A 23511-nucleotide genomic window follows, 5' to 3' on the forward strand; every position below is an offset into this window, starting at 1 on the left:
GTGGATTCCCTTCAGGTGGATGCCCCTCATTGATATTCCCCTCAGGTGGACACCCCTCAGGTGGACGCCCCTCAAGTGGACATCCCTCATGTGAGATTTCCCTCAGGTGGATTCCCCTCGGGTGGATGCCTGTCAGGTGGATTCCCCTCAGGTGGACACCCCTCAGGTGGATGCCCATCAGGTGGATTCCCCTCAGGTGGACACCCCTCAGGTGGTCGCCCCTCAGGTGGACACCCCTCATGTGAGATTCCCCTTAGGTGGATGCCCCTCATGTGGGATTCCCCTTGGGTTTGTACTCAGTCTCCAGAGTCCCCAGAGGTCCCTGCTGGGATGAGGCCCTGGTCACCTACCACAGTCACTTGCAGAATGATGCTGGTATTGGTTCCTCCCCTGCCTGCCTCACTTTCCAATCCCTTATTAGAGTTTTCTGCAATCACCAAGAAATGATTAGTTATGTCCGTTTTGTCCCTACCCCATCTCCCACTTAGCACCAAAGCTGGGCCGCAGTCAGCTGCCTCCACTCTGTTTTCCAGCTTCATGTTTGGGTTGCATCTCCCTTCCAGGCTGCCAGTCGACCACCTCTGGTCAAACCATACCCACAGGTGAGCCGCCTTGCACACTGGGAAGACTGCAGTCATCACCTACCATCTTATTCAGGTGGGCTTTTCCCAAGCAGACGCAGCCACCGTCTAACCAGTGTCTCCACCGCCTCTGAACTCCACGGAGCTCCCACACTGTGCTTGACCTTCAGGAGATTTTTTTTAATGCCAGTTCATGTTCCCGGCCCCCAGGGAGTTGGAGAAACAAAAATGACTCGCATCTCTGTAGGGTCAGCCAGAATGGACATCATGGTTTGGAGTCCACAGAAGCAAAGCCAAGTCGGGGATTCACATGCATGTGGTTTATTGGAGGGTGCTCACCAGAAGAGAGGGAAAGGAGGAGGCAGGGACTTTGTACCCCACCCACCCACTTCTCCACCCATCCCTCCTGGCACTCAGAGGCCACAGGCAGTCGGAGAGGTAGAAATTGTAGCTCTGGGCCAGGCAACTTCTGCTCCCAGAGGGGTCCAGGAGCAGGTGGCAGGAGTGAGGCCTAAGCCCCCACAGCACCTGGGAAGGACACACCCTTACACGAAAAGGGGATAGCAGGGTGTCAGAGCAGGGACCAAAAGGCATGTGCTAAAATGGCCTAAAGATTCAGACTGTCTTAGTCCATTCAGACTGCTATAACAAATACCTTAGCCTGGGTAATTTACAAACAATACGAATTTATTGCTCACAGTTCTGGAGACTGGGAAAGCCAAGATCAGAGCACAAGCAGATTCAGTGTGGGTGAGAGCCTGTTCCTCATAAATGGTACCTTCTAAGTGTCCTCACATGGTGGAAGAGGCCAGAGGCTCCTTGGAGCCTCTTTTATAAGGGCACTACTCCCATTCATGGGGGAGGGGGAATCCTTATAACCTAATCACCTCCTAAAGTTCCACCTTCTATACCATCACATTGAGTATTAGGTTCCAGCATATGAATTTGCAGGGTGGGGGTGTATCTGAGTCCAAACTCACTCTGCTCACCACATGGCAGCCAATAAGTCATGAGCAAGGAGCTAGGGCAAAGAAAGTCACTTATTTCAGAAAGTCAGCAAACCAAGAAGATGGTGACTAGTGTCCTAAAGCACCATCCTAAAAGGCGTGAATCCCAAGCTTCTTTTTACATTGAGGAACGGGAGAACAAGAAGGGGGTTGAGGTCAGGAGGTGACCGATGACCACAGACGTGTTGGAAGCAATGAGGATCTGAGGAGGTTGTGAAATGTCTTTGTCCTTGGTCAGGTTGAAATCCTCCTACAAATCCTTAACACAACATTGTTACTTGTGTGTGCACCCTATTTATCTCCTTGGGGGTTAGTTTTATAAAGGAACTATTGTCATCCTTGCTTTAGTTTAACCAAATTCCTCTCATAGTTAGCTTGGCCCATGTGCAAGAATGAGCAAAAACAGCCGGTGAGGGTAGAAGCCAGACAGAGTCAGCTATGTTCCATTTCTCTCGCTGTTATGGGGGCACCAACACTCAGACCAGAGCACAAGCAATGGTATGTCTAGAACTGAAGGGGTGGCCTGCCCCTCCACACCTGTGGGTGCTTCTCGTTAGGTGGGACGAGAGACTTGAGAAAAAAAATAAAGACACAGAGACAAGGTATAGAGAAAGAAAAGCGGGGCCCAGGGGCCAGTGCTGTGTTTTCAGAGGACCCACACTGGCACCGGCCTCTGAGTTCCCTTAGTATTTATTGATAATTATCTTTACCATCTAAAAGATAAGGGAGTAGCTAGAAAATAGGATCATTGTAGGGAGGAAATCAGCAGTAAGACATAAGAACAAAAATCCCTGTAACATGAATAAGTTAAAAGGAAAATGCTGTGCCTTGAGATGCATATGCGAACATCTCCATAAACCTTTTATCAGTATTGCTCCAGCAAGCCCCACCTTATTCCTAAAGGCGGTTTTCTCCTTACTCAGTAAACAAAGCACACAATGAGTTTTACCCAGAGATGTTCCATTGCCCAGGGAGGGGCAGGATTCTTAATCAGCAAGCTGCCTTCAGGTACTTGTTTAACAAAGACACATCCTGCACAGCCCAATATCCATTAAACCTTGAGTCACCACACCACATGTCTCTTGCAAGGACAAAGTTGGGGGTAGGGTCACAGATTAACAGCATTTCAAATACAGAACTAAATGGAGTCTCTTATGTCTACTTCCTTCTATATAGACACAGTAACAGGCTGATCTCTCTTTTCCCCACATAGAACTCCAGGGCCAGAGGTCCCAAAGGATCTAGAAGGTGTAGAAGGACCAAGACTCAAAGTCAACACATAATCCAGACAAGGAGAGCTTCTGGTTCAATCATGTTGGTTAACATAAAAACACTGTGTACGAAGTGTTACGTAGAAATAGAAATACATCGCATTTAGTGTAGAAATAGAAATACATCACATTGAGTTATACAGCTGATGAACCCAATCCTACAGAAAAGTGTAAAATGTTATAAAAGTCGGGCTGTTCCAGGAAAGCCAGAGCATCGGGGACCACCTGTGCCAGTGAAAGGCTTCCCTAAGAAACCAGAGTGTTCACGAGAGGCAGACGGTGCTGGGGGGCCGGGGCTCAGGAACCAGAGTGTTCACAAGAGGCAGACGGTGCTGGGGGGCTGGGGCTCAGGGGCCTTTAACGCTTTTGCCTGCTGACCTTGAAAGCAGCCCTCACAGCCAAGGCCCTCCCTCCCTGCAGCTGCCTCTCACCTGGGTCCTCCCTGGCAGGAGACTCTCGTCCTTGTAGGGTCAGCCAGTTTCTCCCATGTTTATACTACGGGAGAGCAAAGCAGAAATGTCTGCACAGAATCTTAGGACAACCGTGGTGCCGCCAGCTGGAGTGCAGCGCCTGCCTCCCTGTGGGCTGAAGAGGGTTCAGGTCATCAACTGAGAAATCACACAAGTATAAGTTTGGAAAGAAGAGACTGTTTTTTATCAAGAGTTATGGCCTGAAGGTGGTCATCCTGCAGGCTGGGAAGCACGGCCTCCGGCAAAGACCAGAGACAAGCAGGAGACAAGCAGGAAGAGCTTCATGTTGAAGAGGCTGGCTAAACATACATATTCAATGGCTGACAAGGGTAGCTATGAATATTTATGAGAATGGTCCTGATGCATGCATATTGAACAAACATGCGTATAACAAATGGCCCATGTCCACTTTAGGGTAGAAACTTAACATTGAAATGTATTACCATTAGGCCCTATACATCAAAGGCAATACATCTTTCCAGGACACAGGGCACGCCAGCACAGCCTCTGTAAACTGGCTAGGACCAGTCCATAGTCAGTGGCCTTTTGATCAGGAGAAAGTTACGAAAATCAATCTCCTGTCCGGTGAAAGCTGTAGTCATGACTGGTGGAACAGGAGGTCAGCTAGGCAGTATTTGTGAGCTGGACAAGTTGTAACTGTTTGAATATCGCTTATCTCAAAGCCAGTGTTTATTTACTGCTAGAGAAAAAGAAAAACCTGTGGCAGTTAGGACACCATTTATTCTTTAAGTGGAGGGCACATGACTTGCCCCTCACCTGGAATGGCCTTAGGTCAATCCAGTTTATGATTTAACCTCTTACTGCCACACAGAATCTGTTCTGTCAGTCTTATGATCTCTATTTCAACACAAATGCTGGTCAGTTGTGTCTAAACCACAAAAGGGAGGGGGAAAATGAGGCATGTCCGACCTCCTGCCCCATCATGGCTGGGAATTCAGCTTTTTAATTCTTTTTCTGGGGTCCCCTTGGCCATGAGGGGATCCATTCGGTGGGTGGGGGCTTAGGATCTTCCTTTTAGTTTACAAGATCCACACCCTAGACAGAGTGAGTGGAAACAGCACGGGGGTCAAAGGCTTTGAGATAAGTGGCCTCTGAAGCTGGGCCTCTCTGGCCTTGATGCTGTGACAAGAAAGAGGGCATCAGGGACCTGCGTGGATCCCTCCTCCTCCTTCTTGCCTCCCTCCAGTCAGCATCAGCTTAGGCCGAGGAGGCCCCCATCCTTGGTAAGTAGAGTCTCCTTTGGTCTTGGGTCCTGCCCTGGCCACACACTTTCCTTCCTTCAGTCTGCACTGCCCTTGCTCCACTCAGGCCCTGCGCTTCAAGCTTCCTGCAGCTGAAGCTGCACGATGAGATCCCAACAGTTGGCACTACCTGAGCCTGCCCTGAGCCTGTTTCTCTCCTGACCCTCTGAACTTCCTCTTGGGCATATTCATCCATTCCAAAATGTTCAGCTGGGCTCGCCACACCTGCTGGTGACTCCCAAACCCAGACCAGCAGTCTGGTCTCTGTCCTGAGTCCCGACTGGAATCCAGATGCCTGCTCAGCACAGACAGCTCAGCCCAGGGGTCAAGCCCGCCCGCCACCTCTGCTGGGTCACTTCTCCTCACCTATACCAGGAATGGGGTGCCTACCTGAACTTTCCCTGAACCCCACATGCAATTAGTCCCCACATCCCCTCCTAACCAATTCTTAGAGCCGTGCCTCCTCCCAGCCCAGGGTTACCGCCCGCTGCAGGCCCCATCCTCTCCCTCGGAATCCATGGTGTCTCCCACAGTCTCCCTGCACTTGGTCATTGCCTGCTGGGACCATCTCAAGACCAGCTGACCCCTCTATTCCCCTACTCAAAACCCCCTGTGGCTCCCCCTCATCTTTGGATGAAACTCACATTTCTTACCTCCCCTCTGTTATTTCCCCCATTCCAGCCTCACCTAACCCCACAGAGGCCACACCCTCCGCCCCCTCCAGTCTGCCCTCCTGGAAGCCCCCTCCTCTTTCTTTCCTTCCCGACTCCTGTGCATGGTTCCAGCCTTGGCCAAGAGTCCCCTCCTCCAGGAAGCCCTGCATCCCCGCTGAGCCAGGCACCTTCCTTTGAGGTGCTTTGTACCCTGAGAGGCCTCCAGCCAGGTGCATGGAAACAAGAAGAGCCTCCATGCGTGCCAGAGGAGTGGCTGAGACCATGGCGACTGTGGGCATATGCTGCTTGCATGCTGTTTGTTCCATGAGCAAACCACTCAGCCTTTCTGAGCTTCAGTTTCCCTCTCTGTGAAATAGAGATGGTAAATGTGCTTTTAAAAAAATAATAATAATGTTGTCAGTGTAAGTGCACAGTGTCTGGCACATAACAGATGCCTGATAAACATCATGAAATGGAGTAAAAGTCATTAGAGATACCTAAACCCTCCATTTGAGAAAAACTGAAAACACAGACCTGAGAAGAAGAAAGTCATTAGAAAACTCTATATGTGGGTCTCTGTAACAATGGCTCAGGTAGCTAACCGTGTCATGTTACTTACTGTGTTTTTCAGGCCATGTGGATAATGGCTTCAAAAAAGGGAGGCATCTACAGGGAGAGACCAGAGGACCAAGTTGATGCCCAAATAGATAAAAGCAAGAAATGGTCAGCAAGGGATACAGCATCTGAATTTATGAAATAGCAGTTACCTCACTGGATCTGGAAAGAGAATGGAAAGCATGTAAAGCACAACCAGATGGAAATGGTATGGGCTCCAAAAATGTCCCCACTGCATACGACCCCCAAAACCCCTCTCAGGAGCACGGTCAGTCTGACCTCTGCAGAGGAAGACTGGCTTTTTGTGTGAGTTCAGGCCTCATGCTTCAGGCCTACCCCTCCTAATGGACGCACACATCCATGAAGTCTTCGCAGCCCGAATGGGGAGCTTCAGAAAGCCCTCCTCCTAGCTCTGCCTGTGAGTGGCCCCTCCTCATTCTACCACCTAGGTCATCCCCATGGAACACGAGGTGCAAGGAGCCAGTAGACACGCCAGAAGGTCCTGACAAGTGATGACAAAGAGAGAGGAAGTTGGAAGACCCGTATTCCAGTGCCAACCCCATGGCTCACCATCGGCCATTCTCTAGTCTCCATTTCAATCATCAGGAAAATGGGAGGGTAAAGTAGATAGATTTGTGTATTGTGTGTTTTAATTTTATTCTTGGAAAAGAAATACATGCAGATGGTTCAAGTTTAAAATTACAAAAGATATTCGGCAGCGAGTCTCCCTCCCACCCCCACCCCTGCCTGTGTCGCCCCTCCTGGAGGCAGCTGGCCTGTGCGTGCTTTAGAGGTAGTTCGTGCATTTACTAACAAGTGCATCCTTTGCTTTGTTTACACAAATGGCAGCTCCCACACACACCTCCCACACTTTGCATCATTTGCTCAACACTGCGCTTTGGAGACTGTCCAGTGCACACACACAAGTGCTATCTCGTTTCTTTTTCTTGAGGCTGTCTTCCACTCCATGGAGGCATTGAAATTCTGGGCAGCTTCTCAGGGTCCCTTCCAGCTCTGAGATTCCAAGTTGTCCATTCAAATGTGTCTTTCAGTTGCCCACAGTGGGCTGAGGTGGGCACCGCTGCCACAGAGGAGGCTTCACCCGTCCTCCCCTAGAGGTGCTCTGGAGAGGACCCCCTCCCATAAACCAGGCCACTCCTCACAGCAGACCTGGGACAGTCACTTTCTAGCCACGTGGCAGACTGGCAGGCAAACCGGACCTGAACATCTTTGTTTCTAGGCTGTGAGGGACAAGGCTTCCACGATTGCATGGGAGATTCCCCGCAAATTCACCCCATAAAATAACCAAACACATTTTAGGAAATGCCTGGCCATAAAGGACGGCCCTCACCTTTCCCCAGAGCTGGTCTGGTCCCTGTGTCAGGATAACATCCCACTAGGCTGGTTTGTCTCTTAGAAAAGAAAAAGAGAATTAGGTTCTGAGGACAAAAAAGGCCGCATCCTCATCTGGTGCTGGGGTTCCCTTGTCCAGCTACAAAAACAGCACTGGGGTCAGCCTACAGAATTGCCACGAGCCCCACGGAAGTCTCAGGCAGACCACACACTCGTTGGCGAGCCTCCTCATCCAGCAGGGAGCCAGGAGGACAGAGGGGGAGTGAGCACCACAGAGGGTAGAGGAGAGAGGTGGGCAAGCAGAGAGAGAGGGAGCAGACGAAGCCAGGGAAGTGGGCGTCTGAGGCCAAGCAGGAAGATGGAGAGCACAGAGACCTACCTGTTAAAGTCACCAGAGGCCCCAGACCTGAGAAACAATGGCATAGAAAGGGTATCCGGAGCAGAAAAAGACTGATTAGTAGGCCAGTAATTAGCTGTTACCTAATGCTGCATAGCTAAATGTCCATGACTTAGTGGTCTGAAACTGCAACAATCATCTATCATCTCTCACAGTTTCTGTGGGTCAGGAATTCACTAACGGTCTGGCTGGGTGATTCTGACTTGGAGTCTCCTACAGCCTGAATGTGGCCCCTGGAAAGCATGTGCTGGAACTGTAATCCCCAGTGCAACAGTGCTGGGAGGGGGCTACTGAGAGGTGATCAGACTGTGAGGGCTGTGCCCCCTTGAATGGATTAGTTCTGTTACCATGAGAATGGGTTTGCTATCTCAGGAGTGGATTCATTATAAAAGAACAAGTTTGATCCTCCCTCTCTCTGTCTCTCTCTCCCTCCCCTCTCCCACCTTTTGCCATTCCACCATGGGATGATGCAGCAAGAAGGCCTTTGCCCCCAGTCTTGGACTTCCCAGCCTCCAGAACCATGAGCCAATAAATTTCTGTTGATTATAAATTGCCCAGTCTATGGAAATCTGTTATAGCAGCACAAAGCAGACTAAGAGGGCTGCAGTCAGATGTCAGCCTGGGCTGCCATCATTTGAAGGCTCTGCTGTGACTGGGGGATCCACTGCCAAGGCAGCCCTCACTGGCTGCTGAGCTGGTGCTGGCTGCTGGCAGGAGGCCATAGCGTCTCTCTGCATGGGCCTCCCCAGGGTTGCTTGGGCGTCCTTTTGGCACGTGGCTGGCTTCCCCCAGCATGAGTCACCCAAGAGAGCAAGGTGGGAGCTGAAGTGCCTTTTCTGACCCATCAACTTCTGCTGGACACAGAGGCCAGCCCTGATTGAATGTGGAAAGGACTGCATGAGAGTGTGGCTCAAGGAGGCCAGAACCATTGGCAGCCACCTGGGAGACTTGGTGATCACAAAGAGAGGGAGATAAGACATTGTATGGAAACTGTGAGTGGCTGTGTCAAGTTTATAATATTCCGTAAACATGGGTAGAGGAAGATAAGGATGAATGATTAGCAAAGAAAGGAGAAAAAATAGAAAGCAAACTTTGTGCTTCCACTGGACAGTGGTACCTGAAACTTTTTTTTTTTTTTTTTGAGACAGAGTCTTGCTCTGTCACCCAGGCTGGAGGGCAATGGCCCGATCGCAGCTCACTGCGAGTTCCGCCTTCCGGGTTTACGCCATTCTCCTGCCTCAGCCTCCCGAGTAGCTGGGACTACAGGCGTCCGCCACCTCGCCTGGCTAATTTTTTGTATTTTTAGTAGAGACAGGGTTTCACCTTGTTAGCCGGGATGGTCTCGATCTCCTGACCTCGTGATCCGCCCATCTCGGCCTCCCAAAGTGCTGGGATTACAGGCTTGAGCCACCGCACCTGGCCAAACTTTTTCTTTTCTCACCTTCCTTGTTACTTTAAATGGTTTTAAATAATATCAGTAATGCATGCATGTATCTTCACAATAAGAATGTCTAACAAAGCCCTCCTTAACCAAACCACCTTGAATGCCACCCCTCCCCAGAGATCATCATTGTAACCACGCTGAGTCACAGCCCAGGACTTGCCTTCACAGCTTTCCTTTTATGTTGCAGTGTGTGTGTGTGTGTGTGTGTGTGTGTGTGTGTGTGTGTAGGAAATGAATTTCATTTCATGAAACATGTAATTCCATTTTGTATTTTTTGATGTAAATTGTGTCATATTGTTGCTCTTAGAATTATTTTTCCACTTATCAATACGTCTTGGACATCATTGTATGCGGATGTATGTAAGTGGACCTCATTCTTTTTGACCACTGCATGGCATTCCACAGTGTGGCTGCACCATGAATGTAACCATTTCCCTAATGAAAAATATTTAGATGTTTTGCATTTTTTCTATTACTAGCAGTAAACCTTGTATGTGCATCCTTGTACACTTACTTCTAGACTATTATTTCTGAATATATATGTATCTTCAGTTGTCAATTCTTAATTTTATTATGTTGTAATCAGTAAGTGTGACCTATATCATGATTTCTATTTTTTTGGAGTTTGTTGATCATTTCTTTACAGTTTAACACGTGACCAATTTCTGTGACTCTGCTATGTATACTTGAAATAATATACACTCTCTGGTGGGTAGAAAGACCCATTAGCTATTATGTGATGTTTGTCTCTGTTATTCAAGAGTTTTGTTTATTTTTATCTTCTTGATCTCTGTCAGTTTCAAAAGCTGTGCATTAAAAATCTCACACGATAGTAGATTTTTAAATTTATCTTTGTATTTCTATCAGTTTCAATACAAGTTGCTAATACTTATTCACCGCTTGCTGGGTGTCAGGTCCTGTGATAAGGACTTAGCATATATTATCTCATCTGATCCTTACAACAGCCTGCAAGGGAGGCATTATTATTACCCTTGTTTTTCAGATGAAAAACCCAAAACAAAGAGGAACCTGATATCATATACCTAAAAAGTAGCAGAGTTGAGACTTAACCTACTCTTGGCTCTAAGTATGCAGCATGGACCACACATCATAACTGCTTTTCCTGGAGCCCTGCTCTTATTTTATGTAGCCCTGAGAAAGAAAGAAAAAAGCTGCCAATTTCTATGACACAATGCTTTCTTATACATGAGAGTTTTTATATGTATCGAAAAAGTTCTTTTAGACATTTTTTTTTTTTTTGAGACAGGATCTTGCTGTGTCACTCAGGCTGGAATGCAAGTGATATCACGGCTCACTGCAGCCTCAGCCTCCTAGGCTCAAGCAATCCTCCTACCTCAGCCTCCTGAGTAGCTGGCACTACAGGTGCACATCACCATGCCTAGCTAATTTTTTAAATTTTTTTTTGTGGAGAAGAGGTCTCACTATGTTGTCCAAGCTGGTCTCAAACTCCTGGGCTCAAGCAATCCTCCCACCTCAGCCTCCCAAAGTGCTGGGATTACAGGTGTGAGCCAATGAGTCACCACACCTGGCCTTTTAGACTTCTTGATAAATCATTTTGTCATAGATTTCTCCTGAGCATATACAAAAAGGATACATATGTGTCCTAAGACTTGCTTCCTCCCAGAACCCAATGCCTCTGTGTCACTTTTGAATTAGAGCCGGCTCTGTCCCCTGAAGAGCGTTGGGGATACAGGATTTGTTTGAACGTGCTCCAGTATTGTCTCCAAGGTTTTCTTCCAAGGCGTTCACATCCATTCACATCAGCACTGCTGCTTTATTGATGTTACCAAGAAATGTCAACAGAAATTAGGAATCACGGACACACGCTGTTTTGCTGTGTGTTGAGAACGCAGTCGTAGGACAGCAGGGTGATGCAGGAGAGCTGCTGGCATTGGCAGAGAGAAATGGGACGATAGCCACATCTTCAACTGAAGGCAAGCTGCCCAGTGCACGGAGCCCCTAGGGCTGCCTGCACTCACACGAGCTGTTCAGACACCATGGACACCAAGGGTATTTGAGTGGCTGAAAGGTTGAAGATGATTCTACAGGATGGCAGCAGAACCAGGACCAGGGGAGCACCACTGAGGAAGACCTGGACACAGCCACCTGGGGGCAGGAACCACACCTACTTCACTTTATGAGAAACAAATTCACTCATCCAAACCCAAAGAATGGACTCAGAGACCCGGAGAACTGCAAAAGTGAGAATCTTAATGACAGTCTTGCAAGATCGTATATCTGACAGACAGGCGCACCCAGCACAGTTTCAACAAGCAAGTTATCCCCTAGTGCACAGGCCCCTCCCCTGGTTCCTCAAATGCCAAGTACTACGGGGGTCACAGTCTTCCTGGACGTCACCTATTGGTTGTTGGGTAGGGGTTTTAGGCATTTTCTTTAGAGTTGTCTTGCTGCATCTTGTTGCAGCCACAATGCATTGCAATCCTAGTTAGCTCAAGGGCTCCTCAAGTATTTGACTTATGACCTAAGTAACTGGGCAGGCTGATAAGAACAGACAAAGTGAGCTATTTTGCAGGCTAGTAAACTTTCATCTTAAACTAAACTTCTTTGGTTCTGGTGAGGGCAATTAAGGGGGCGAGGGGCGACAAACAGGCATCAGCTCTCCAAGTAGGGGCCTAGTATATCCTGTTTCTTCTGTAGTTTGCTGACCTAAACTGATTCAAGGCACTATGTCTTGGAAATGAACCACTATATACATTATTTACTTCAAGTTCATCACCATGTTCCCAGCGCTCAGCATAGTGTGGGAAACAGAGACAAGAGACGGCAATGGAGCCTTTGATGCTCTAACGGCCCCCAGATAGCTGTGTAAACTCCTCCTGCCCATCTGCCGTGATGTGGAGAGTGCCTGGCAGAGCTGTGTCAGGACTGGAATTGAGTGAGCAGGTCCATGGCATCCCCGCTCTTTTAGTGGAAGAAACCGCACCAGGACGACTATCTTTAGAGCTTCCCAAACCACACTGTTACTCTGCCTTCTGTTTAAAATCTCTTGAAATTCACACCGCAATGGCACAGTCCCTCTATTCTCTCCAAAAAAACTGGGGTACTTAGCGCCCCGTGATGGCAAGTGAAGAAGACTCCACCGTGTTCATGGGTAAATTATCCAAGCATTTATCAACCCCTAGCTTGGAAATTCTTTGGCTGACGAGTTTCTGCCTCCTGGTCTGTCCACATTAGGAGAGGACTGGGCGGGGGCTTGGCCAAGGTGAAGTAGCTCCAGGAACGCTCGCAGAGACAAATCCTTTGCCCTTTTCTGTCCTCTCTCCTGCCAACACCCCACATGGGTATTTTGCTGAGGAATGAGTGTGCCTCCATCAGCACGGGGATGTCCAGCATCTGTCGGCACACGTTTTCTGAGTGCTCCCCGTCCCTCCCTGGTTCCAGAGTGGGTCATACAAAGCACAGAAAACCCTTTCTGTCTCAAGACAGTGTAGCTAGCAAGTCAAAACTAGCACCAGTCATTAGATAGTGAGCAATTCAGTGCTAATTGACAGAAAATGGGTAAAAAAAAAGTTCACAATCAAATTTTTAAAGTCGTTTTTATGAAAGTATAATATTCATACAAAATCATAAATGTACCAATCATAAATGTACAGTTCATTGAATTTTCACAAAATGTTTACACCCAGATCAAGAAGAGAAAATGACCAGAACCTACCAGCACCATCCCCCCCATGCAAGGATCCCACTGTCCTGGCTTCCAGCACCACAGCCTAGCTCTGTCCGTTTTTGAATGTAGTGTAGCTGGAATCGTAGAATGTGAATGCCCTTCCTCCTGGCTTCTTCCACCCAACATTACGCTGGTGAACTCACAGGTGCGGGGTTCACTCATTGCCGTAGATGTGTGGTATCCATTTATCCATGCTGCCCCATTGGTGGGCATTTGCCATCTCTCCCATTTGGGACTATTACAAACAGTTCTGCCCTGGAGGGCTTGGCGGCCACACATCCCCATGCCTGTTGCATGACTGTCCAGCCAAGGACTTGCTGGGTGCAGGGGGCACCTGTGGTCAGCTCTTGTGGCTATCCCCAGCAGGTGCCCAGAGTGGTTGCCTCATGGTTCTATTTAGTGATCCTTATGACTTCAAATTTAAATAAAACTACCACCCGGGAGGGAAAACACACTTCTACGGAGCACCTCATGTATCCTGGCATGAGACACAGCTCTCACCAGAGGACGGCATTGAGTAAAGGAAAGGAAAGCAGCCATGCAGTCACAGGTGCCCTTGAATTTCCCCTGGGAAGTCACTCGGTGGGGAGGGGGGGAGCGGGGAGACTGAAACTTCAGCTTTCAATAGACACAGCTGTGAAGACGATCCCATGTCCAGGAAACCTGGAGTGCCCCCAGAACATCTCTCATCATTAAGAAGGCAACGACAGGCTTCCAGGCAGAGGCTGCCAATAGCCAGGAGGGAAGGCCGTCTGGGCTCACACTTGCCAGGCTGGGTGTTGGTCCACTCCCCACTGTTGTTTACATTGTTTATCATTCATTCTCATTCTCTCTCTCTCTCTTTCTCTCTCTCTCTCTCTCATTTCTCTTTCCCCAATTCTCTCTTCCCATCCCCACAACTTGTGTCATTGTATTTATAAAAGTCAAATAAGGTGACTCCATTTTATCATCCTCTTTTTCAAAGCTGATGCAGCTAAGGCTCAGAGAGGCTAAGCAGTTAGCCCAAGGTCACAGAGCATTCACACACACACACAACTCCCTGGCGTCCCAGGGCATGATCTTTCAGCTGTACCATCTCTCCACAAAGCCACCAGGATCATATAATGAAGAATGTAAAGAGACTCTCTTCCTACCAGAAAGTCCCTTATATGTGAGCAAACCCCTAGGACACCAGAAGGACTTTGTGAGATTTGCATAGAAATCCCCTGATATTTCAGTTCTCCCAGTGAGTGGACACTATTTCTCATCAGGAGGCTTCGATGTCTCTAAATTCGCCCCCAGTGTTCTGAAAGGGGTAGATTACGCCTAGGAGTGACCAGCCAATTGTTAAAGAAGATTTCAGTCGAGGCTTTGCTTGTGAAGGTGCACTGCTCACAACTTAGCTTCCCCTGTACGGTTCACAAATGTGAAGGACCAAGCAGAGCATTTATGAGTACCAAGGCTGTGGCTCACTCTCAGGTCAGAGTTTTAATTGTCCACTGTCTGCATCTGAGTAAAGATGCATCCGTCAAGTCCTAACATGGAACCCAGAGTAGAGTCTTTCTGCCCTGAGTAGGTCTTGATCCAGAGATCCAGTAAGGGCCTCTAGAAACAAGCATGAATGCCCCTGGTCCTTCCAACCTCCCCAGAAGCAGAGAGAGGGCACGCAGCTGGACTGGGTTGCCTTAGCTAAGCTGTGGCTCATGGATAGGGGTGCCTGCTGGCTGCCTTAACCAGTAAGGAGGGGGCTGCTGTTCCTCAAAAGCATGGTCCTCTCCTCTGGCAAGTCCACCATCATATTCCAACAGGGTAAGCACAGTGGCATGCAGGGAGGGGAATAACCCAGTATCACAGGCAGCCCCAAAGAAAGGACAGTAGGACGAGTGAGTGTGGTCTCCAGTTTTCTCACTGGAAGCCAACAGGTCTTCCAGGGCTGGGCTACCTGGAAGTACCAGACCTTTCAGTTTACATCACTAAAAACCAACCACATTCTTACATCTCAAAGAACTTGCACTTAAATCAAACTGCCAAAATATAATCAAGCTGCATGACTCTGATTTTAATTTAAGGCCTTAATTTCTCCAGTAGTGTAGGGAACACTCAGGTGGCCAGTGTTGCGAGTCATATCACCAAGTGGCATTTGCTTGGGAAGCCAAAGTCCCCCAAAAGGAACTGGGCCTGGAGAACCTTATCAATATGTCATCAGTAACATTAACTGCCCCTTGATTAACCTTTTCCTCTTTGTAATTATTTTTCCTCCACGACTCCTGTGACATTCTTTCCAATGGTTTTGAAGACAAAGCAAAGTGTGCTGCCAAGCCCTCTACAGGCTTCCTTGGGCATAGACAGGCCACATAACATTTACTGCAACTTTAAGAAATTGTTTAATAGGAAAGGAATCTTCCTAAAAGCATTTTCTGATCATCATTAAAGAATTCAATCCCCTCTTTTAGCTTAGAGAGAAATAAAGTCCTGATTACTGGAACAAAGTACCTTGAGAATTTCCCATTTATTCCCCGATGATATAATCCTCATGCCAATAAATAGACCATGTGATGTACATGCTCCTGTAATGCCACGTGTTAATGTCAGGGAATAAATTCACAATCTGATTAGATTTTTTTTGGAGGGGAGAGAACCTGAAATAACATAATGCAGACACATAATCAGCAGACACAAAATAAGCTGTTCATCCGATTTCACACACACTCACAACCAAACCTCACTTCTGAAATCACCATAATTACTTTTTCAAATAATTCATTTTTAATGATTATAAAAGTCTGCATTCCTGTTGTGGCAAATATAGGAAATAAGAAAATAACAATCACCACTAAGCCTATGATCCACAAATAAGCCCCGTTAACATTTTTGGTCCATTGTATTTTAATACTTTTCAAAACATACATAATTTTACAACCCAATATCAATCGCATTGTAGATGCAACTTGTACTGATTTTTTTTTCACTCTACATGCAACATCGTCAAAATATGTCAAAATGTGGAAGGATATATGCTAAGGTGTTAGTGATAACCTCTGGGTGTTATTTTCTTATTTGCTTTACGCTTTATTGCCTATGTTTTCTAATTTTCTATAATGCACATTCATTATTATGAAAAGATTATTTTTAAATTCAGAAAGATTATTTTCCATGGCTGCATACCGTTACATCTTATGGATATGCCCTGATCTACTTAATCTTTATCAAAATGGTGGACAGCTGCCCTTTCCAAGATCTTGGGATGTGTTCATGTGGTTACATGTTTTTGTGAAATTTGCAAGAGTAAACTATAACCACAGTCATTTGAGACCATTCTAACTTCCCTCCTGCACATCTTTGCTGTCAGGTTGTACTGGGAGGAAGTTGAATTGGGGGCATTTATGGGACTCACCATCATTTCTCATTGTACCTGTTACTGCAGCCACCTTAGCATGGGGATGCTTTCAGGATGCTCCCAATGTCAGCAAATCTATGAGGATTTAAGGGGATTCTAGGAAGATGGCAGCAGTGACATGGGTTTTGAATCTCCTTGAATCCTACACAAAAATAACATGGAAATTAGATAGTAAAGCCAAAAACACATGGACAAATTCACAACAAAACTAGATGATACAGTCCCCACCCCCTAGGCCCTACATACAAGCAAGTGGGGGTGACCACCATGGCCACAGCCCTGCGTGATACCAGCATCTATGTGGAGGGAGAAGAGGGAAGCAAGGGAAACCTGGAAAAAGGATGACTTGGGAAAGAATTCAGGACAAATGAAAATCATCTCAGAAATGAGGGCTAAACTGGAAGGAACACAAGAGCAAATAACAGGCAGTCAATGCACTGAGAGAAATAGGAGGAATTTGTTTTAGCTGTTAAGAACATAAAGGAAAAAATAAAAAGAACTTTTAAGAAAATGACGAGTAGGCAAAAATGATTCAGCATATAGGTAATAAAGTATCTAGAGAAAAAACCCGAAGTAAAATAGTAGAACAAATACTGAACTGTGCAATGGCAAAACAAAAACAAGCCAAAAAAATCTTTCCCATAATTTAGAATTCAGAAAACAACAAAAAAGAGTTGAAACTACATTCTGAAAGAGCACAGTGAGTACCTGAGAATATCAACCCAAAAGGACCAGCATCAAGACATAGGCTAGGAAAACTACTGAACTCTAAAGACAAGTAAATAATTCCTTTGCGAATCTGGGTGGAATAGACATGAATGAACATAAAATCAAAGGGAGAGAAAATCTGATTACCATTCATGTGGAGAGCAACACTTACTCCAAAAGGAGATGGAGGAATCAATTCTGCAACCCAAGGAGCTGCTCTTCGTCAGTGCCATGGGGCTTCGTCTGTGCAGGGGGCACAGGCAGGCCTGGACGCCCATGTGTGGCAGAGTGATAAGGCCCAGAAGGGAACATCACACCCAGCCTAGACTGGCATGGAGCCACCAGTTGGACACCCACATGGGAGCGTAAGCCAAGAGGGAATCCTCTAGGAGGAGTGGGCCAGGCCACACAAGTGCAGGGAGGAGAGAGGAGGGAAGAGGGAGAGCCACATTGTGTCATGCTGGAGTGAGTAGGTTTGTGGGGACTCAAATGGGCCCTTTCTACCAAAGCACAAGCATTCAGGACAACCATCACCAAGTTCAGCTGCAGTCCTAGCACCCTACTGCTGTCTGTTTTCACAGGAGCACCAGTCCAAGAAGTGCATCAAGGCACATGTACATAGAACTGTGATATGCAGTTTGGCTTTGAAAATCTTGAGCAATGCACCATGCCCAGGAAAACCGTAGATGTCCTTGACTGTCCTGTACCAGAATGACCAAATCATCGCTGCATCTGCACAGTCCCAGAAATAAAACCACCAACCTAGTTTTCAGCCAGCTCAGTTTTTAAAAGTTAGTAAATATACAGTGGTAAAGTTCAAAGTCATGAAAAACAAGGAAAGACTGAGTGACAAATGAAAGATTAAGGAGAGAGACATGATGACTAAATACTTCAGGGCATCCTGGATTCAATTCTGAAATAGAAAAATTACATTGGTGGAAAAACTGGTGAAACCCAATTGAAGTGTGTCATTTAGTAAATGGCATTGCACAAGGGTGAATTCTTAGTTTTGATCAATGTCACATAGCTATGTAAGTTGCTAACATTTGGGGAAACTGGATAAAGGGTATTTGGGAACTTTGGACTATGCCTGAAACTCAGCTATAAATCTAAAATTATTTCAAAATATAAAGTTTAAAAAATAGCTAACACTTTGCAATAGTAGCACAGAAAAAAACAACTAGTTATTTGGCTGAATCAGTTTCTTTTTTACCTTTTTGATGGTCCTTAGAACATCACAAGGTACTGTGGGTGGGTCCCAAGTGTTCTGCCCCTGTGTTGAGGTCAGAGCTCTCCCTGGACTTGCCACTATGATCCCCTTAGCAAGGAACTGCTGGGGATGCCCAGGAGCTCTGGTACTGGTCCCTACTGTAGCCATGAACTCCCGCATGGAGAGAAGACAGTGGGTGACACCTTCCTGGACTTTCCCTGTGCCTGTCCAGCCACTGTCCTCGACAGTTTTGCTCTCTGACTACAACTGGATGTGGGGATGTTGTTGATGCACTTGAAGGGTTGATGCCTCGCCCATCCTTTCTCACCCTGCAGCACAGTGCTGATGCAGCTAAGACCATGGCCCTGCCTTGCATGCCCACAAAACCACACCCACACCATCCCAGAAGGTCTCCCTTAGTCTGGCACCAATGCAGACAGCTCAGCACTGTCATCACGTCCTGGGCCTCCGACTCTGCCCCATTTGCTAACCCAGACCCTTGCCATGTCTTCTGGCTCCAGTCCCCAGATAGCAGAGCCTGACCCCAGACAGATGCAGGCTGTCAACCCCGGAGGGAACCCAGGGGCAGGAGGAAGGCTGGTGAGGCAGAGCTGACAGAGGTGGGGTGGGATATTGAGTCAGCTCCTCTGTCTGTCTTTGGGAGTGTGTCTGAGAACAGTCCCGGGGAGGAAGGGGAGCATTCCCCCATTGGCCCCCGTGCATCGTGGGTCCAGGCCCCTGCGCGCTGGCTCACCACGGGCAATGCACACTCCATGACCAGGGAGCCCCACGCAGGAAGGCAGAGGCCATGCCAGGCCACATTACCTCTGGGCAAAGCTCTCAGAATCCTGCCAGCATGCAAGGAGAAACTGAGAGGATGGGCAGTGGGGAAGGCAGGGTCCAGAGCAGCTGCCCCATCCTCCCAACAGAGCAACTGGGAGTCTCTGAGGCATTCTCTGCCCAGGAACCCAGCCAAGCCCACATGAGGGCAGGTGGGAGGGCCAAGGGGCTAATACCCCCGGGGGCAGCCTCAGCCGCTTAGTGTTAGTGGATCAAGACCCCAGCTTCCCCACCTGCCAGGTAAGACAATGCTGAGGTATGGTCGGCACATGGTCCTGGGGGTCCCTAGCAGGTGTGAGCCCCTGCTGCCCACAGTGGAAACCTGTGTCAGTGAACACTCCCAGGCTGGCTTCCCTCCCTCTCTCATCCCCTCCCCGCAGCTGCCTTCCAGGACCACATTCACCACTTGCACCCAATCCTAGCCATAGGGACTGCTTTCAGAGAATCCATTTAAAACTGACTGCGTGGGCGTTGGAACCCTGCACTGCCTGATTCAGACCCATAACGTTGAAACACAATGCTACTACCCTCGGTTGTTGGGAATGTTGGGTTATTCGTGGGTTCCCTTTGGATACTGGCCCTGTGACGGCCACAGGACATGGGACGCCACCCATCCACTGATGCCACCTTTCTACCTCCTGCCCCAACAACGCCTCGGCAAAATGGGCACCAGAGACTCTGGGCACGATCCGTGCTTCTCCAGATCCAGGGACCAAGGAGGAGGGAGACTGTCTTCACCGCTCTGCTCTGCAGCTTGAGATCCTGCAAGCCACACACCTTCCCTGTGGCTCCAAACGCCTCCACGGGTTTATCTCCCCCAAGGAAAAATCATCAGGGGGTTCTTCCTTTTACACGCACTGGCTGCAGCCACAGCCTGGGGGACCAGGGCTGGACGGCGCCACAGGCAGGAGAGGGCCCGGACTCCTGAGTCACCTCCCGAGTCACCCTGGGAGGCTAATCAGGCCGCGCTGACCTTCGCCTCCAGCACGGCCTCCGCTTCACTCCCTTCAGGGGCCTGGGCATCATCTCTGGGCTTGAGCACACCCTAGGACAATCAGAGGCGGCGGCTTCCACGCGCCTGCCTCCCTCGGGCCTCACCCCCTTAGCTCTCTCACTCCAAAACCTCCCGGACCCACCACTAAAAACCCTTCCTTTAAATCACCCGGGAGTAACGATGCGGCTGTCGGCTGTCGTGGTGGTGGGTCATTTGGTTTTGGGTCGCGTGACCTCAGTGAGTGTGTCCCTATGGGGGAGCCGAGAGCGCTGATGTGCCCCCCGGATGCGGGAGAGTCCACTCCAGGATCGCTGCTCCTGGAAAACCACATCCTCAGTGAGGGTGCAGCCCAAGCCCCTCCAGTTGGGGGCTAGCGGGGGAGGGAAGGCACTGGAGGATGAGGCCGGGAGGTGAGTGAGTCCACAAAGCCAGGCTGCCAGGCTAACCACGCCCAGCTTCTGCCAGCCACCGACTAGGCTGCAGAGACGCTTCCAGAACATCATGCGGGTGCGCCGGCCGGCCCTGGGTGTCTGGGTCGAGGCCCCTCCAAGCCCACCTGGGAGAGCACTCCCGCCTCCCACTACCCCGGGCACCCACCACCCCGGCCTCCGTTGTCGCTCCGCGACAGCACCTCCAGGGCCCGGCATCCTGGGCCTCTGACTCTTCCCCGTTTGCTAACCCGGACCCTCGCCGCATCTTCCGGCTCCAGTATCCCCGGGAACCTCCTCCTTTTCATCGCTTAGACAAGACCTTCTGAGGCCACATCTCGAGGCATCATCTCTCTGTCCCCGCTTTGTTTGGCTCTCAAAATGTGCTGTGCTCCCTCATCTCAACAGCCTTACGTTGATTTTCGAGCTCTTCCTGGCTCTCCCTGGCTCTTTGCTGGCGTCACTCGGGTCTCCGCGCATCCCGGTGCGCACGTGTTAGCTGTGCCAGCTCCATGCGAGCTGCCCTTGTTAGGGTCGGTAGATTACAGCGAAGCTGCAGTTAGCAGCTCCTCTGCCTGACCCTGCACACCGTGAGACTCCAGGCTGTGCCCGGGGCCGCCTGGGGAACAGAGGAGGGAAAAGCCAAACCCTGCAGAGGAAGGACTGGAGCTGGCAGCCAGGTCGGCTGCAAAAGGAGAGAGAGGTGGGCAGTCCAGGCCTGGGATGAGCCAGCCTAAGCTCGAATCGCTGTGTCAATGGGCTGGTCACTTAGCCCTTTTAAGCCTCAGTTTCCTCATCTCTAAAATGTGGATAATAACAGGATCCTCACAGGGCGTCCAGAGGTGGAGGCTGTGTGATGAACCGAGCCCAGGCCTGTGGAGTTTTCTGTTCTCCCTGCTGTTGCTGTTGTCATCATTAGCCACCGTTTTGCAAATCTCGGAAGCCTCTTAGACAGAAAACCAGCTGTTCTTGATGACCACTCGTGAAAGGAGAAGCAGATTTGTTAATCAGAATGATTCAAATAACTTTCTCCCAGCAACAGTTGTTAAATCCAGGCCTTGGAATTTCTCCGAAAGAGAATTCTGCTGGGTGCCCTGCCTCACACCTGTAATCCCAGCACTTTGGGAAGCCGAGGTGGGAGGATTACTTGAGGCCAGGAGTTCAAGACCAGCCTGGGCAACACAGTGAGACCCGTATCTACAAAAAGATAAAAATAAAAATAAATTAGCAGAGTAAGGCAGCACATGCCTGTAGCCCCAGCTACTCAGGAGGCTAAGGCGAGAGGATTGCTTAAGCCTAGGAGGTCAAGACTGCAGTGAGCTATGATTGCACCACTGCGCTACAGCTCGACAACAGAGTGAGACCCCATCTGTAAAGAAAACAGTAAGTACAAATAAATAAAAGAGGATTCAGTATCATCAGGCTTGAGTGGTTCCTGAGAGAGAAAAGACCTAGATCATTCCTTAAATTGCCCCTGGAGCCCCAATATCTTGATTCTGTGACTCTTCACATCTCCCTAATTAAATTGTCTGGTTTAATCCTCTCCTTGAGCCCTCTCCTCAGCCTCTGTCCTCCCCAGCCTTGCCCACCTTCCATGCTGGGGATGACTTACTAACTGCCGGCTTGCAGATTCACAACCACTCAACAATATGCTGCACAGGCAGACTGCCTTGCTCCATAGACACCCTCCTTTGTGTGAAGACCAACTGCTTGTGGGCAGTTGGAATGTCTTCTAAGCAGACAAAAGGACTGCTCAAGTGTGCAACTATTTGGGGGCAGTGGCCACTCCCTCCACGGGTGGTTAAGGGCTGTGCTGCCTGGAGCCAGCTGCTGAGTCCTGGAGAAGAATAGAGCAGGCATGTGGACGCCACAAAAGCTGCCCAGCCCCGTGCCCCAGGCCAGCCCAGGACGCAGCACATCCTCAACATATGGGTCCCCGGGGGGTGTTCCCCTCATTTAACAATCATGACTTCCCCCTTCAGGAGACAACAAGATTTGGAAACCTTAAATGGGCTGTGTGACTAAATTAAATTCCCAAGGCAGCCAGAACCAAGATGCTAATTGCCTTGGCTCATGGTTCTTACCCTCTATGAGACAGATTGGCTCATTTTTCAGGCAACTAATTATTAATTTGAAGCCATGAATAGAAAGAGATGGGAAGGACCTGTCACCTCCCGCTTGGTGAATGCTAAAGCTTTGTCATTTGCAGGCACAGGAGAATGCCGGCAGGCCTTTGAGTGAGCCAGGCGACAAGTCAGGGGTCCCATATGTACAAACTGCATCCTGGCATTGCTTCTGCTCTGTGCAACGTGGTGGGAGCCCACTTAGAATCAACTGCCAACATCAGAGCTCATGGGACACAAGGGCCATGTTATCTGAGGCCTCAACAAATTCAGACTTCGAAGAGATCTCCAAAGTTTGTATAAAAGTCTCCGCTGGTATAAAACAGTGTAATTCTGAGTTACACTGTAAGAATTTTAAAATGTTAAAGTTCTTTATACAACTTTAAACTTGTGTCCTAGCCGGGAGCAGTGGCTCACACTTATAATCCCAGCACTTTGGGAGGCCAAGGTGGGCAGATCACCTGAGGTCAGGAGTTCAAGACCAGCCTGGCCTATATGGTGAAATCCCCGCCTCTACTAAAAATACAAAAATTAGCTAGGCATGGTGGCAGGCACCTGTAATCCCAGCTACTCAAGAGGCTGAGACAAGAGAATTGCTTGAACCCAGGAGGTGGAGGTTGCAATGAGCCAAGATCACGCCACTGCACTCTAGCTTGGGTGACAGAGTGAGACTCTGTCACAAAAAAAAAAAAAAAATTGGGGGGCGCCCAAGATGGCCGAACAGGAACAGATCCCGCCTCCAGCTCCCAGTGTGGGTGACACAGAAGATGGGTGATTTCTGCATTTTCAACTGAGGTACCAGGTTCATCTCACTGGGGCATGTCGGACAGTTGGTGCTGGTCAGCGGGTGCAGACCAACCAGCAAGAGCTGAAGCAGGGCGAGGCATTGCCTCACCTGGGAAGCGCAAGGGGGAAGGGAATTCCTTTTCTTAGCCAAGGGAAACTGAGACACACAACACCTGGAAAATTGGGTAACTCCCACCCTAATACTGCACTTTGCCAAAGGTCTTACCAAACAGCACACCAGGAGATTATATCCCATATCTGGCCCAGAGGGTCCCACACCCACG

General features: G+C 48.8%; 1 long non-coding RNA gene across 2 annotated transcripts; it reads right to left on the bottom strand.

Annotated features, from left to right (window-relative positions):
* Nucleotides 1-12618: 12618 nt before the first annotated feature.
* Nucleotides 12619-20753, bottom strand: LOC111527262. 2 transcript variants are annotated; one of them, XR_002726609.1, is made up of 4 exons: nt 20570-20753; nt 16136-16280; nt 15235-15380; nt 12619-14683 (listed from the first exon to the last, which is right to left on the bottom strand). It is a non-coding gene; the product is annotated as an uncharacterized LOC111527262 (long non-coding RNA). The 2 variants fall into 2 exon arrangements; XR_002726610.1 differs by lacking the exon at nt 20570-20753 and adding an exon at nt 19674-19906.
* Nucleotides 20754-23511: the final 2758 nt, after the last annotated feature.

Source organism: Piliocolobus tephrosceles, chromosome 20 (assembly GCF_002776525.5).
Source record: "Piliocolobus tephrosceles isolate RC106 chromosome 20, ASM277652v3, whole genome shotgun sequence".
Classification (NCBI taxonomy): Eukaryota; Metazoa; Chordata; class Mammalia; order Primates; family Cercopithecidae; genus Piliocolobus; species Piliocolobus tephrosceles.